This window comes from Galeopterus variegatus, unplaced genomic scaffold (assembly GCF_000696425.1).
Source record: "Galeopterus variegatus unplaced genomic scaffold, G_variegatus-3.0.2 Scaffold960, whole genome shotgun sequence".
NCBI classification, from domain to species: Eukaryota; Metazoa; Chordata; class Mammalia; order Dermoptera; family Cynocephalidae; genus Galeopterus; species Galeopterus variegatus.
In genome coordinates this window covers 70,557-77,259 of record NW_007727071.1, presented here as the reverse complement: position 1 = coordinate 77,259, position 6,703 = coordinate 70,557, and the positions used below count along the sequence as shown (strand labels likewise).

At 38.6% G+C, this 6,703-nt stretch overlaps 1 pseudogene; it reads left to right on the top strand.

Annotated features, from left to right (window-relative positions):
- LOC103591320 overlaps positions 1-1,647 on the top strand; it is a 2,982-nt pseudogene extending 1,335 nt beyond the window's left edge.
- The last annotated feature ends 5,056 nt before the right edge of the window (positions 1,648-6,703 follow it).

The following is a 6,703-nucleotide window of genomic DNA, read 5'->3' as shown; positions in this document are numbered from 1 at the left end:
GGTCCGGCTCCGTTCTGAGAGCGGGGCGCTCCTCGAAGGGTTGAGGGGACGGGGCCTCTTCAGCGGACCGCGCGGGGGTCTTCACTGCGGCCCTAAGGGCCTGGGAAGCGCAGTCCGGCTTCACGCTTGTCACATTACCAGTTCATTCCTCAAGGACTGCAATGGATTGGACCTGCTTCCTGGGAACATTGATAATTATGGCGCGCTGTGAGTGTGTCTGATGCAGGGGGGTTCGGGGGAGGGGGGAGGGGTTAGAGATAGAGAGAGGGGTTAGGGAGAGGGTTAGGGTTAAGGGTTAGGGGTTAAGGGTAGGGGTTACAGTTAGCGTTTTAAGGTTTTAGGGTTCGGGTTTGGTTTGGGTTTAGTGTTTAGGGCTAGGGTTAGTGGGTTAGGGATAGGGTTTAGGATTAGGGGTTAGGGTTAGATACTAATACGCTGGTTTTCAGAGCTTTGTTTCCAGATCACATGTTGACAGAGGAGTGGTCCTCAGAGTTTGGGTGGCAGAAAACTCATATCAAGCATCTTCAAATCCTCTCATTGCATCCTGGATCATAGACTTTGTACTACTCAGTGGAATTATCTAAGGATTGAAGGCATTTCGAGGTGTATAATAAAATTTGACTGTTGCAGCCCAACCTCAACATGTATATAGAAGGCACTAATCTTCTGGGTGGGCAACTTTGCTGGTAGTTGATAAGGAAGAATTTTTAGAGTATATTCAACAGCTTGTGGAAATGGGACAAGAGTGGGTCCCATATTTAATGCCTGCTTGTCTATGTATTTGTCCTACATTCATTTGTACTGAGCCTTCTCTTAGAGTCAAGAAGCCTAGCAAACAAAGCCCTGCTCTTTCTCATCTTGAGCCCAGTGGAACCTTGTTTTTCAAGGTGAGGCTTTAATCCAGTGTCCCCAAGGGCCAAACCAAATAATGTAAGAGCCTGGGAAGGTGGAACTGGGGACTGCAAGATGAAAGGGAAGTTCAGCTCATTTCTTTTGCCCAATGTGAAACAATGGACAATTGCTGTCAGTAGGTTCTGTGGCTCTGTGGAAAGGACAGCCAGATAACTGAAGGTAGAACTATAAACCTTTTTCTTTACTAGATAAATAAAGATGGGGAAAAGAAACTGGCACCTCCCCCGTGAGATGGCATCATCCTTCCAGGGGTGAAGGCAGTGCATTCAGGACTTGGCACACAAGTGCTTGAATCTAAGGTGCCAGAGAGGCACCTTACCTTGGATGACCTGACAACTGCCCTGGAGGGGAGCAGAGTGAGCGAGATGTTTGGCTCTGGTACAGTCTGTGTTGTTTACCCAGTTTCTGATATTCTATACAAGGGTGAGAAGATACATATTCCAACTATGGAGAATGGTCCTAAGCTTGCAAGCTGTATCCTGGCCAAATTGACTGATATCTCATACAGAAGAGGAGAAGGTGACGGACAATTGTATTAGCCTGAATGAAAAATACAGGATATGAACCATATACTATTGGGACAGACTGTTGCATTTGAATTATGATAGATTTTTTTGGCTACCTGTTACTAGTTGTGCATAATGCAGTTTATATTATCAGTGTGTTACCAGGGTCATTGTTTCGTCATGCCAGAGAAAATGAATTACAATCATTGGATAAAGTCTCTTGAAATAATTCCTTTCCTTGTGGTCATATACCAACTGCTTATGTAGATAGGTTCATTTGTTTCCATTTGTTTTTATTTATTTATTTTAAATTTTATTTATTCATTTATGTATTTTATTTATTGAAACATGATTGTACATATCTGTGGGGTACAGTGTTGAATATCGATACCTGTGTGCAATAATGTGATGCTCAAATCAGAATAATTCATGTATTGAACATTACACAATGTAACCATTTCTTGTTGCCCTTTACCAATTTCTTGTTAACCCCCCACCCCCTTTCCCACCTCTGGTGGCCTCAGTTCTGTTCTTTCCTTTTAAGAAATTTGAAAATATTATGATTGTTGTATCTTTTAAAAATTTTTGTAGCTTTCACATGTGAGTGACAACATTTCATTATTTTTTGTATGGCAGAATAGTATTCCATTGTGTATATATACCACATTTTCCTTATCCAGAAGTCCATTGATGGACATTTAGGTTGGTTCTAACTCTTGGCTATTGTAAATACAGCTGCGATAAACATGGGAGTGCGGTATCCCTTCAACATGATGATTTCCATTCCTTGGGGTATATACCTAGAAGTGGGATTGCTGGATCATATGGTAGATCTATCTATAGTTGTTTGAGGAACCTGCATACTGTTTTCCATAATGGCTGCACTAATTTACAGTCCCACCTACAGTGAGATAGGGTTCCCCTTTCTCCACATCCTCACCAGTGCTTTTTATTTTCTGTCTTTTTAATAATGACCAGTCTAACTGGGGTGAGGCAATATCTCAGTGTGGTTTTGATTTGCATTTCCCTGATGTTTAGTGATGTTGAGCATTTTTCAGGTGTCTGTTGGCCATTTGGGTTATCTTCCTTTGAGAAATGCCTATTCAGCTCCTTTGCCTGTTTTTCAATTGGATTCCTTGTTTTTTTTACTGTTAAGTTGCTTGAGTTCCTTGTATATTTATATTCTGGGTATCAGTCTTGTTGAATGCATAGTTTGTGAATACTTTCTCCCATTCTGTAGGTTGTTTTTTCACTCTGTTGTTTCCTTTGCTGTGCAGAAGCTTTTTCATTTGAAATAGTCCTATTTGTTTATTTTTCCTTCCAAAGAAATCCTGAGGGCGGGGGGGAGAAGCTGGAGGCATAATACTACCTGACTTTAAATTATACTACAAAACTATGTAACATAAAACAACATGGTACTGGAATAAAAACAGACACTTGGATCAATGGAACAGAATAGAAAACCCAGAAGTCAACTCACATGCTTACAGCCACCTGATCTTTGACAAAGGCACCAAGAATATATATTGGAGAAAAGACAGCTTCTTCAATAGATGGGGCTTGGAAAACTGGACATCCATAGTAAATGAATGAAACTAGATCCATACCTCTCGCCATATACCACAATTAACTCAAAATGGATTAAAGACTTAAATATAAGACCTGAAACTATAAAACTTCTAAAAGAAAACATAGGGTAAACACTTCAGGAAATAGGGCTGGGCAAAGACTTTTTTTCTGTGGTATCAGTTGTGATGTCTCCTTTTTCATTTCTAATTTTTTTATCTGGGTTCTCTTTTATTTTTTTTAGTTAGCCTAGCTAATGGTTTGATCTGAAGTTCTGTCTCTTTCCCTATACCTGGGAAGTTTTCCATTATTATTTCATTGAGTAGGTTTTCAATGCCTTTTCCTTTCTCCTCCCCTTCTGGAATACTCATGATTTGGATGTTCATGCACTTCAGGTTATCTGCTAGTCTCAGATTTTCTTCATTTTTGAAAATTATTTTTTCTTCCTTCCTTTTTTTTTTTTTTTGTTCCAGGTGGGTTATTCTGAAAAGACTGTCTTCAAGATCAGAAATTCTTCCTTCTGCTTGCTCTTACCTGCTGCTTAAGCTCTTGGTTGTGTTTTTTATTTTGCTGAAAGAATCCTTCAGTTCCAGGAGTTCTGCTGTGTTCTTTTTTAAGGTATTAATCTCTATAAATTTCCTCCTTTATATCCTGGATACTTATTTTGTTGTGTTGTCTTGTTGCTTTGTGTTGCTTCACTCCCCACGGATTTGTCACTCCTCTTCTGGGTGACAGAGACGCAAAGGATTACTCAAAGCCCATCTCTTCTGATCAGTGAGATACCCCGAAGTGGTTAATTTCCCACTGGAACCCTGGAGTGACAGGCATTGCTTCCTTGGGAAATTAACCCCGAATTGGGTTTCTCTTCCTGCATTTATTCTCCAGACCAGGAAGTTACAGGAAGAGAACATAGGTGGGGTTATAGTTTAACAGTAAAGGCTGGTAACTTTCAGTGAAACAAGCCAGATGACATTCCAGTAAGGCAGTTAAGTGATCCATTAACAAAAGCTTGATCTCAGCAAACATTACTTCTTACAGCAATTTCTCAGTATCTTTACATAACAATCAGTAACTATGTCCTTGAGCCAGCAACCTTGCTGTGCCACAAATCTTTATCTTACACCAGAGACTTTATAGCCTGAGGAAAATTTCCTGTCCTCCGCAAGGTCAATATTTGAAACAGCAAGGCTTTGGAAAACCAGGCCCTGGGAAGTATATATGCTTTATAGTATATTCCACATTGTCTGAGTCTTCTTGTATCTCGTTGAGTTTCCTTAATATTGTTGCTTGGAATTCCTTTTCAGTCAATTCAAGGGCTCCCTGCTCTATGGGGTCTGGTACTTGAGAATTATTGTATTTTTTTGGTGGGGTCATATTTTCTAATTTTTTCATATTTCTAGTAACTCTGTTGATGTCTGGTCATCTGGTAGAGCAGTTGCTTCTTCTGTTACTCTGAAGTAGGCTTTAAGGAGATAAACTTCCTCTTGTAGATGTATTTTATATTGAACATTGAGTAGGATGTTTTATATTGGTTCCTTTTTTTTTTATTTTTAGGGATTGATTTTGTCCTTTTTGATTTAATTTTATTTCTTAACTATGTAAAACTTTTACTTGGATCTAGTCAAAATGAATAAAATAAAATACATTCAGAGAAGTCTGTTTTCCACCCTGCCCTTAATCTGTTCTCATACTCCTCTATAGGTAACTGTATTATTCCATTTTTGTTGTTTATAATAAAATACTTGGAACTGGGTAATTTATAAAGAAAACCAACATTTATTGCTTATAGTTTCTGAGGCTAAGTCCAAAGTCAATCTGGTGGTGGCGACAGTGACCCAGGGGTCTCACATTGTAAGATGGTGGAAGCAAAGAGAGCAGAAAGAAAGACAGACTCTCCTCTTCTTTTAAAGTGCTCAGAACCATGCCCCTGACCACCAGTTTAAATCCATTTATTACTGCACAGTCCTACAATCTAATCACCTCTTCAAGGCCCCACCTTTCAATTACCATGATAGGATTTCCTACCCTCTTCACAATCACAGTGGGAGCTAAGTTTCTAATACATAAAACTTGGGTAATGCAGTTCAAGCTCCAGTGTGTTCTGGGGGGACATAATTCAATCCACCACAGTAGCCTAGGTAACCATTTTTATTAGTTTGTAGCTTATCTTTTTATTGTTACTTTATATAAAGAAAAAGTCACATGTATATGTATTTATATTGTTTTCCCTTTTCTTAAATAAAACAGAGCCTGCTACGCGCATTGTTTTACACCTTTTTTTTCCCCTCAACATGTCCTGGAGATCACTCATAACTATATGTAGATGACTTCTTTATTCTTTATTAAAGTTGTGCTGTTCTTGATTAAAACTTACTAAAATTGTGAGGTTATACCATTCCCTATTGACAGGCATTTTTGTTATTTTCATGATGTTGCTGTTAAAAAAGTGTTAAAATGAACAGTCAAGCATATGTCATTTCATGTTATTGTCAGTAGAATTTTGTGGTAGATTCTTACAAGTACACTGCTAAGTTAAAAGGTAAATGCATATGTAAATTGCTAGATACCACAAAATTATCTGCATAGAAATTGTACCCTTTTGTATACTCAGTAGCAAATGTATGATAGTGACTGTTTAGTGCATTGTCAACAGAGTATATTACATTTGGAGATTTTAGCCAGTCCAGTAGGTGAAAACGGTGTCTCTGTATATTTTGTTTCTCTCAGGAAATTGGAAAATTTATATGTCATTAATTGTTTTCTCCTTTCTGTTTCCTCTGGTGTCTCTGAAGCGCATTATACTGGCTCATTGGCTCTCCTAGACTGGCCCCCAACTTTCCTCATCTCACTGTCTTCTTTGATATCTTTCAGCCCCTCTACTGAGATTCTACTTTGTATTTTTAGTTTCCAGGAGATCGTTCTTGCTCTCTGAACATCCCCGTTTACGGTATTCTACTCTCATTCATGGCTAAACCTTCTCATTCTTTTTTTCCTTCCCTGCCTCTTCCTCCTTTTTCTATTCGTATATATTACAGTTTTTATTTTTAAGTTCGTTTATCCCAGGATAGGAATTTTTCTCAGCTCAGTTTTTATTTGTTGTTGACTTTCAAGTCTTTCTTTGTATGTCTGAAAATTCTCAGTTGACTGCATCATTTTGAAAGCTGACCTGAGTTCTGAGTAGCTGAGTGGAGCTTGTTGAATTCCACGAGGTAATGTGCCCGGGCCAGTCAGCTTGAAAAGCCACTAAGGTCTCTTAGGTCTTGCATTTTGGGGCTAGTAAGATTCTACAAAAAGAAAACCTCAGGATCTGTTTAAGAGAGACCTGATAGTGAATTGTATATGGGGCTGGGTGTCTCAATATACATCAGCTATATATACATTTACACAATCTTGTTTTTGGTGTATGGTACCCTGCTTCCGAGTGTGCTTAATGTCCCACAATCCATAGATTTTTTTTTTTTTTTTGGTGCTCTTTAGATGATAAACTATAATCATCTGCTTGGCTGGAAGAAGGGAAGCTTCCTACCTGTGTAAGCTGAGGAAGGGCTCATCTGACTGATTCTTAAGGAATTCTCACCCAAATTATCCATTTTTAGTCCTCCACCCCTTTGTCACCCACTTCCACAGGAACCTAAGACTGCTCATTTCTGTGTTATAAGGTGTGTTAGTTATCTGATTTTTACATTTATTTATTTATTTTTAAAAATTTTAAAATTTTT